The sequence below is a fragment of the Melitaea cinxia genome, chromosome 6 (genome assembly GCF_905220565.1).
Source record: "Melitaea cinxia chromosome 6, ilMelCinx1.1, whole genome shotgun sequence".
NCBI lineage: Eukaryota > Metazoa > Arthropoda > Insecta > Lepidoptera > Nymphalidae > Melitaea > Melitaea cinxia.
In genome coordinates this window covers 14,891,300-14,900,689 of record NC_059399.1, presented here as the reverse complement: position 1 = coordinate 14,900,689, position 9,390 = coordinate 14,891,300, and positions in this window count along the sequence as shown.

Genomic DNA, 9,390 nt, shown 5'->3' with positions numbered 1-9,390 from the left:
GACACAGTTTTTATTACTTTTCCATAGATGATAAAGATCATTTAGTTATACAATAAAGTGCTGCTAACGGCTGATAAACTCGCTACCTCACTGTCATCGTTTTTTCATATACAGGTGAGTTTTCCGTGACCATGGCATCTGTAACGTCACTAAAATAGTAGGAATTGTAAAACGGCGATTACCAACGTGACACTTATTAGCGAAACAAAATTTTTTTATACACACGCAGGCGACCAACAAGCGTACAGCTAGTAGAACCATTAGGCGGAGCTTACCATTAAATTTACCACTAAGTATTACATTGTTGATACCGGAATCGATGGACGTAATCTACAATATCAGTAGCATTGCAAACACCCGATCATCACAGGAACACTACACTACCTGAAAGCGATATAATTTAGCTGTGATCTTCTTTAAAATTGAGGTTTTTTCCTTAGTCAAACACTTCAAAATTTTACACACTTCCAAAATTAGCTATACACTATGGGCCCGGCCCCATGTCCACGGCACGGAGCCGTCGCCGTAAAACGGCACGGCGCTGGCACCGTAACACGGCACGACGTCGTCGCCATAATACGGCACGGCCGTGGCGTTTTACGGCGACGGCGTCGTGGCGTAACATTTCACGGCGTCGTGTCGTAGCACGGTGCCGTAGGAAGGTGCGCCGCGCGCAACTTGATAGTTGATATTTCGCAGTTTGTGTACAATTGATTCTCAACGCCAACGTCTTGATTCAAAACGCCATGTTAATAAACAGAGACCTAAACCCTCCTATACTTACACATACAACTTTGCGGGTCAGCTTTACTGCCGCAGTTGCTCTAGGACATTTAAAACTAAATGTGGATTAGCGAGCCATATTAGGGCCCATCAGAGAAATTAGTCATGACTCCCTGGGTCGCCGTCATCGAAATCGATGAGGAGGACTACTACTACTACAATTGATTCATGATAAGTACGTTTTATTTCTCACTTGATAGTTAAACCAAGCATCTCCATAGGATCAACAGGTTTTCTGAACGCATATTGTTTTTGTAAACGAGGTACTATCTTGGTGAGAAGTTCTCCAAAACTTAATATCGTCATTCTAAAATATTCAAAAAATTTCTCATGCCCACATTTTTAACGCTACATATTTTCTTTTGAAATAACCTCCGTCTTGGTTCACTGTATAAATATATGGATTTACCTAAAATTTCCTCTGTTTCTGTTTCTTTTTCATTCGACGTCTTAGCAACAACAGTAGAATTTTTTTTCGATCCATATCCAGACAAGCACGCCCGAGCACACAAACTGCAAAATATCAACTGTCAAGTTGCGCGTAGCGCACCGTTCTACGGCACCGTGCTACGGCACGACGCCGTCGCCGTAACACGACACGGCGCCGTACCGTGTTACGGCACCGGCACCGCGGACATGGGGCCAGGGCCTATCTGATGACATATATCTATTACAATGTATTAATATTACTTCTACCTTAAACTATTTGTGCTATTATTGGAAGAGCGGGTTTTCCTGACACAAGTAAACATCATATCTTTGAAGAAATTCGCTAGCTAATTATAATATTTAGTTAAAATTTACTGAAATAAAATTTTTTAACGAAGTTCTCTGTTTATTTTCGATATCGAAGAGGTAATACGTATTTTAGAGTTGAAGCAAAATAGCAAAAAGTATATTTTCCTATTCACGTTTACTAGGGGAGAGGAGACAGTTTTTTTAACTCCCTCTGAAAATTGTTGTTTAGTTTGGTCGACTATCACGAACATGTTTGCAATAATACGTCTCCTAAATAAAAAATGTTCCAGTATAAACAATGTTTAAAACGCAGCTAGGAATTGCTTCGAGCGTTTGCCATTAGATTTTGCGTTCATAGTTTCTAGAATTATGGATCCGTTAAAGATATTTGCGTTTCTATTACGAAATTAGTAATGTTAATATTATACACCCAAGTACATACATATATCATATCGATATCATCTAGATTGAGTGATATAATATATTCAAACTTTATTATCATATTTTTTCTTTATTTTTTATGTAAGAGTTATAATCTAAAGTTCGACCCCGACTTCGGCTTCAAAATCTTTTTGAGTTTACTTCTTAATAAATGATATCAGGTCCGTGGTGACGCTGAGACCTGAAAGTGACATTTTACCGCGAAACGTCTCATGCGAGGAAGAGTTTAGTTGTATTTTTAAATATCACAATAGTTAACTCCAATTGCGTCTCGGTCTTGATACACACACTTTTATCAAGTGTTATGTGTAAACAGTTTATTTGCAAAGTAATTACGACTAACAGCAACAACATCTCAGAGCTCATCATGAAAACATTACAATACAGGTGGTACATATTTACGTTTACGAACGTTTATATATCAACGCATAACGGTCCAGAATTAGTGAACACATATGCGTTATATAACATAACAATTTCATCAACATTTTTTAACCACAGGTAGGCTGTTGGTTTAGGGAATCAAATTTTTATTTTTCTTTTTTTCTTTTGTGTTAACTATAGTCCTCTAGTCTTGTGTTAGCGCATTAGTGCACGTGTCTGTCCTATATTTAAGTTTACTCGTATACCTATATGTGAAAACTTTTAATTGAACTTTATGTTATCCATGTTATTTAGCTTTAAGTTTCCTGTAAAATAAATAAATACTTATTCTAAAACTGTGTATCATTAAAAAACCGTCTTAGTTTGAATGGCTGAAAAAAGAAACTATAAATAGAGAAAAATGCTTTATAAAGAATTTTAATTGATACTTGTAAATTATTTATTAAATATTAACTATTGTTTCAAAGCAATAAACATTTGAGCGAGTTGAATTTAAAAACGTTCCATTCCAACTTGTAACAGAATCGTGAACCCATTTAAAACAACGGAAAACTAAATATCCATTCTCCATACAAATGCCATCGATATCAACCGCTTTGTTTGAAGTTTAATTGAAAACTTATAACTACAACATAACTTGTATTTTTTCATCGAAAAGTTTGAACAAATACAAGTACAAAACATGCGAATACTCCAAAAAGTAAAATGTTAATATCTTCATATTATTACATTCCTACAAAATTATTTTTATTTTCGCCTGCGTTTTCGTGTAAACATCGAATGAGATTACGTCTTTTTATGATCAATATTCGTAACTTCAAGAATGAATTATAATGAAACAACTTCTTCGGATTTTATCGCGGTTTATTAAGTTTTTTTGAATGCCCGACATTTCGGAGAGTTTACACCAACCATTGTCATCGGAGGACTCTAAAACCTGTTTCATTATAATGTACGAAACTCGCGTAAACATAAGAATTCAATAATGCTTGTTAAAAGTCCTTATTTTTATTGAAATGTAAATAACAAAATAATTTTTACGCTTTCTTTGGTTGCGACTATTTATGAACCAAATGATAGTTAGCTAAATGTAGCCAAGAACAGTGGCTCTTTCTCGCAAAATTTATAGAAATACAATATTTTTTTGTTAAAAAAGTTATTCGATATTAAAGTGAATAGATGACCCCTGGAGATAATGACACAGACACAGCACTCAAGCGAAATACCCGTGATTAATTTCAAAGAATGACAATTGAATGTGAATATTAATTAAAATTTAAATTAGCTGATCTAGCTTAATCTTTTATTTACATGGAGTGTATAACTATTGGAATTTCCATGAGCAAGAAAATAGTAAGTAATTTCGTCACCGTCTGCGGGCCAACTGCCTATTTTAACGACGAATTAAACGATTCTTCTATCGCACATTAAGTCGATAATTTGTAGACAATTGACGTGCCCCACGGTTTTATTTTAGTCTAGTCTATGCATATGTTTATAATTCCCACGACTGTATCTATTTTATTATTTTTTGGTTTTTAGTACATTTATCTTAAACATTGCAATGTATGTTTAACATAAAACCGTTTAACTTAAAAAGTTTTTTTACCTATTTTTATTTTTTATTGATTTAGTATATTTTTATGCATAATTTTTAAAAAATATTATCATTCTGCACTCCTCCTCTATATAAACTATAACTGTACGAAATTTCATAATCCTCGATATCGACTTAAATACAATTGATACAATATAATAAAAATTATATGTTTAATTTGAAAGTTTATTTTTTTTTTTTTAATTTTTATAACACCGGTTATAACGGCCTGGGTAGTCCTTTAACCATAAAATTCCCATAAACACCAAATTCTTATCAAGGTTGATGAACTCGCATTTATTTTATTTTCTCTGGCTTTGTCTATCTGTATTTATCTATACATATAATAAAATGGTAGGAAAGTCAAAACTGTACATTGAATATTTTTTTAAAAGAATACTTGGGGTGTGATGAAGATCAAAATATATATATATATACTATATTTTTGGCTTCGGTATCGATTGAAGAATCGATACCGAAGCCAAAAATATAGTTTTCAGAATTTTTATCTGTTTGTCTGTTTGTCTGTGTGTATGTCCGGGATAAACTCAAAAAGTACTGCATGGATTTACTTCAAATTCGGCACAAATATTATTAAAAAGTTGAGTCAGCATATAGGCTACATATTATCACGCTATCATCTACGGGGACCGAGCAGTGAACCTTTATTTCTTCAACGCATTCTGTAACAACGCGTAATCTAACGACGCATATTTGAATGTTGTTATTATGTTAATAATGACCATGCTATAAGCTAGCTTCACACTATAAATAAAGACATTCTGTAGTCTATTTAGTATCAGCAATGCATCCGTGCGAAGCCGGGGCGGGTCGCTAGTACTTACAATAAAACTTAAGATGACTCTAAGTATGATCTAAGTTCATACTCGTACTATGAGCTAGAACACGCAGTATTTACATAACAGATCTGAATTTATGCGTATTTGTTTTTAATAGTAGTTTCACTAGGTTTAATGCGTTAAAAATGTCACATTTCAAAACATTTTTGTGTTCCGATAACAGTATTTTATACTCACATATTGTTTTGTTTGACTTTTTTTATTATGTATTGAATAATACAACAACGAACTTATTTAAATCTTTATACGGTAAATCGACTTTCTACCTCTTATATCTTTAAACGTTTTTAATCTAGCCAAACTTAATAATTTTAATATCTTGATTAAGGCTGCCGTAGCCCGCCTACTAAAGTAGCTCAACTCAGCAGTGTTGTGTTTCTATGGTAAATAAGTTAGTTCCAAAAAAGGTAAAGCTGGCAATACCCTCATGATACTCCTTGTACTTCAAGGACAGGTTATAAGACACTAATAATGACTTACGATGACTTGTATATAAAACTTAAAAATAAACATAGTAAGCTACAACTATTGTAAGTAATTAATTTCTTGTGAATTCAGTGGAGAGGAGTGGAGCAGCGCAGTGGATTAAGTTCGAATATTTCTTCTAAATGGAGAATGGTCTATACCCAGCAGTGGGATGTAGTGGGATGTTACAGACTGAATCGAAACACGTTCAAGTAGAACCTCATTAGTATTCTTTGTGAATTTTCTATTATGTTAGAGAAATAATATAATATGTATCATCTATAATATAAAAATGAGTCGCTGAATGTGTTGCTAAGCGCAAAACTCGAGAACGGTTGGACCGATTTCGCTAATTCTTTTTTTAAAATATTCCTTGAAGTACGAGGATGGTTCTTACGGAGAGAAAAATTCTAAAAAAAAAATTTAATTTAAAAAGTCTAAAAACAACACTTTTCTATACTCCCATACAAAAGATTTGTGATAATACTTAAAAGTCAATTTGAACATTAATACCATACGATAAAGTTTGTGTTAGGCGATACGAAGTTCGCCGGGTCAGCTAGTATGTCATAAAAATATAAGCGCTCGAATGTTAATTCTCATTTAAGTTAAATTTAATTAAAAGAGAAACCAGAATGCGTAATCACGGAGTCGTCAGGACAAAATAAATAGTTGTTTTTTCTAGCAAACGAAAAAAACTGACTTACATTACATGACAAGTGATTCAACGTAAGTAGAAGAAAAAAATTAACAAACGCACTAGTCTGCACTGCGATTTCCGAGGATCCCTCACGATTTCTCTGAGATTCTATCATCAGATCCTGGTTTCCTTATCACGATACCACCCATAGTATTTCTCCTTTCCAACAATAAAATAATTATTAAAATCGGTTCATAAACGACGAAGTTATCCCCGAACATATATAAATCGAATCGGTCGAATTGAGTAACCTCCTCCTTTTTTGATGTCGGCTATTATTGCGTAACTACTTAAGTTATACCGGGCTGTGAATAGACTAGCCTAAAAAAAGTTTTCTTTTATTTCCAAATAAAATTTATAAATGGTAATTCTTTTATGTCGTTAGTATTGTCTATCGATGAAATTCTAAACACGATTACTTTCAAGTGACTAAGGTTTTGGTTCTTTCACTTAAATTTTACAATTTCTTTCATTTTCATTTCTTTTTCAACATAATCTATACAAAATAAAATAAAATTGGGGTGTCTGTTTGTAATATTAAAATAATCACTTTTTACTAAATGCAAATGAATGTATAATCTACACGATATATATACCAAAATTACATTGTTTATAATTTTTGTCAGTCTGCTGTGTGTCTGTCTGTCTGTCTGTTTGTTCTGGCTAATCTCTGAAAGGGCTGGACCGATTATGATGGGTCTTTCACTGGGAGATAGCTGATATACTAAGGAGTAACTTAGGCTACTTTTATTTTAGAAATGTATTTATTTTATAACTCAGCGAACTGAACAATAACTTTTTTGACAAATTCCACGCGAACAAAGTCGTGGGCACAGCTAGTAATATATATAACATAATAATATGTATTTATAAACATAAAAGTATATCGTTTTTAACTATAATGTTAAAATATTACATTTAATGAACATCAGTATTTTTTAAATGAATTTCTTTCTCTCAAAGCTGTGTAAGGAGATTGAATAATTTGTCTGAATTTATACTCGATCTAAAGTAAACATCACAACGTTTGAGAGTCCATTATTCGCAATTTACATGAAATTAATTACTTTTGAGGATTCTACTAGACATCTAATAAAATTCAATGAATAATAAGAGATGCTATGTCAATACTATAACCGCTTTATTGTCTAAAAGGAGACATTTCACTGAAAAATATCAAACAAACCGTATTCAGGACACACAATGACTAAGTGTTTTCTGTTAATTCTAAAGCCTGAAAGTAATTAGAAGGTTTACAAACTGAATAATTCAAACAACGGTTTAATGTCTATTTTGCGAACATCAAAGGAATCATTTTCTAAAGCAGGGCTAGAAAATTATGAAATGAAGTTACAATACAATTACAGCTAAAAATTCTCATCTCCAATGTTTCTATAAAACTATTTTAGGCTAGTAGTAATACTAACTAGTGGTAGTAATTTTGAATAATATGACTTATCTAATATATAAAATTCTCGTGTCGCGGTGTTCGTAGTTAAACTCCTCCGAAACGGCTTGACCGATTCTCGTGACATTTTGTGTGCATATTGGGTAGGTCTGAGAATCGAACAGCATCTAGTTTTCATACCCCTAAATTATAAGGGGGGGGTAGGGGGGATTAAAGTGCTTTATAACATATATGGCAAAACAACGTTTACGGGGTCAGCTAGTTTTTTCATATATATAACTAAGTCGGCAAACAAGCATATGGCTCACATGATGACTTCTGCAAAACCAGAAGCATCGCAAACGCGTTGCCGACCCTATCCCCAACACCCCTCAGGAGCTCTGGTCACCTTAGTCTAAAGTCTAAGTCTAATTACTACTGTGAAAAGAACGAGTAAACATCGATTCTTAATGAATATCTTTGAACTATAAAATGTATTTACTTTTACTAGTTCCTTTCTCTGATAAAATAAACCTCTTTCTAGACATGAACAATTTACAAATGCAAATGATATGTCTCCAGAAATTAAGCATTATAAAAACTAACCAGCGGAGCCAGTTCAGTTAGTTTCGGTTTTTAACCTGAAAATTCGGTTTTTGTTGACAAATAAACGGACAAAAAATATATTCATTTAAAAATGACAACAAATATGAAAAAAAATTAATATAATTTTATGATTAGACAAACTGATCAATCTTTCTTATAATACAAACACATTATTCGCTATTTTCTTTTAAAATTCTGCAACAATTTATACAATAAGAAATACAAAGAACTTCATAACTATGATTCACAATAAAACATCAACAATGTTATGAAACATAGTTACGATAGCATTTTTTACTCCATTGTCCCAAGGTTTATAAATATAGTTAAAACTTCCCGTTCCCAGGTGGCTCTTTACACAGCGTCGTGGAACAAAACTTAGGAAACGAGAAGCGATGGACGAACAAATAGTATGTTGTGAAACAGCGGAAAATTCACAATGATATGTCGTTTTAATAAACTTCATCACATAATAGAGACATTTTTTTTCCTCAACGTTACAAGCGAGCCAAAATTGTTAAAATTACAAAAGTAGTTAGGTGATCATGACGGACAAAAGTTTCAAAATGTAGACTAAAATAACATTATTGTCAGACAATTAGACTGTTAAATATGTAGTGTGTTTATGTTCAAGGTTATATAAAAAATCAAATCTAAGCCTTATGAAAAAAATATTCAAAGCTTAGTCTGTAGTTTCCCTTTTTCTGGTTACCTTCATAGCTGCAATTAGTTAACTTTAAAATATGAACTTGCTTAAGGACAATTAAATATTTATAGAAAAAAAGTTTTTATAGGTTACATTTTAAAATAAAACTTGGAGTTGATGTTGATGAAAAACACAAATTAAATAACTCAAAAAACTTGTACGACAAGTATTAATAGAAAAAAATATGTATAGAACTTTTAAGCCTTACCATAGATTATATTTCATTTACAACTTCAAAATACTTAAGATAAAAAATAAGGCTAAATAAAAAGACCTGTTACCATTTTTTAAACGAACCTAAGAAACTGAAGTTTCAGGTGATAGATACCACATGGATTATCTAGTGGTATACATTTCTGTTCAAAACGCGTAAGTAACGTTCTTTTTCATTATCTCCTATAAATTTATGTGCTGCGTTCTTTACCGTCACGCATTTTTTATTTCATCGACTTTCAAATCACAATTATTCTAAAGAAGTTTCGATTCAAAAGAATTAGCAAAATAGGTACCCAGTAAAAAGTTATGAGGACACACGAAAAATACACTCGAATTTCCCTCCTTCTTTTTCTTGAGGTCGGCTGAAAACTCGTAGTGAACTGCAACAATGAATTTAATAAAAAAATAACGTAAATTAACTTATATAATTACACATAGAAATAACCATTAAAGGTTACTGAGTGCTTGATATTTTCGTCTGCCATTGCGTTATCGCAATGTAACTCA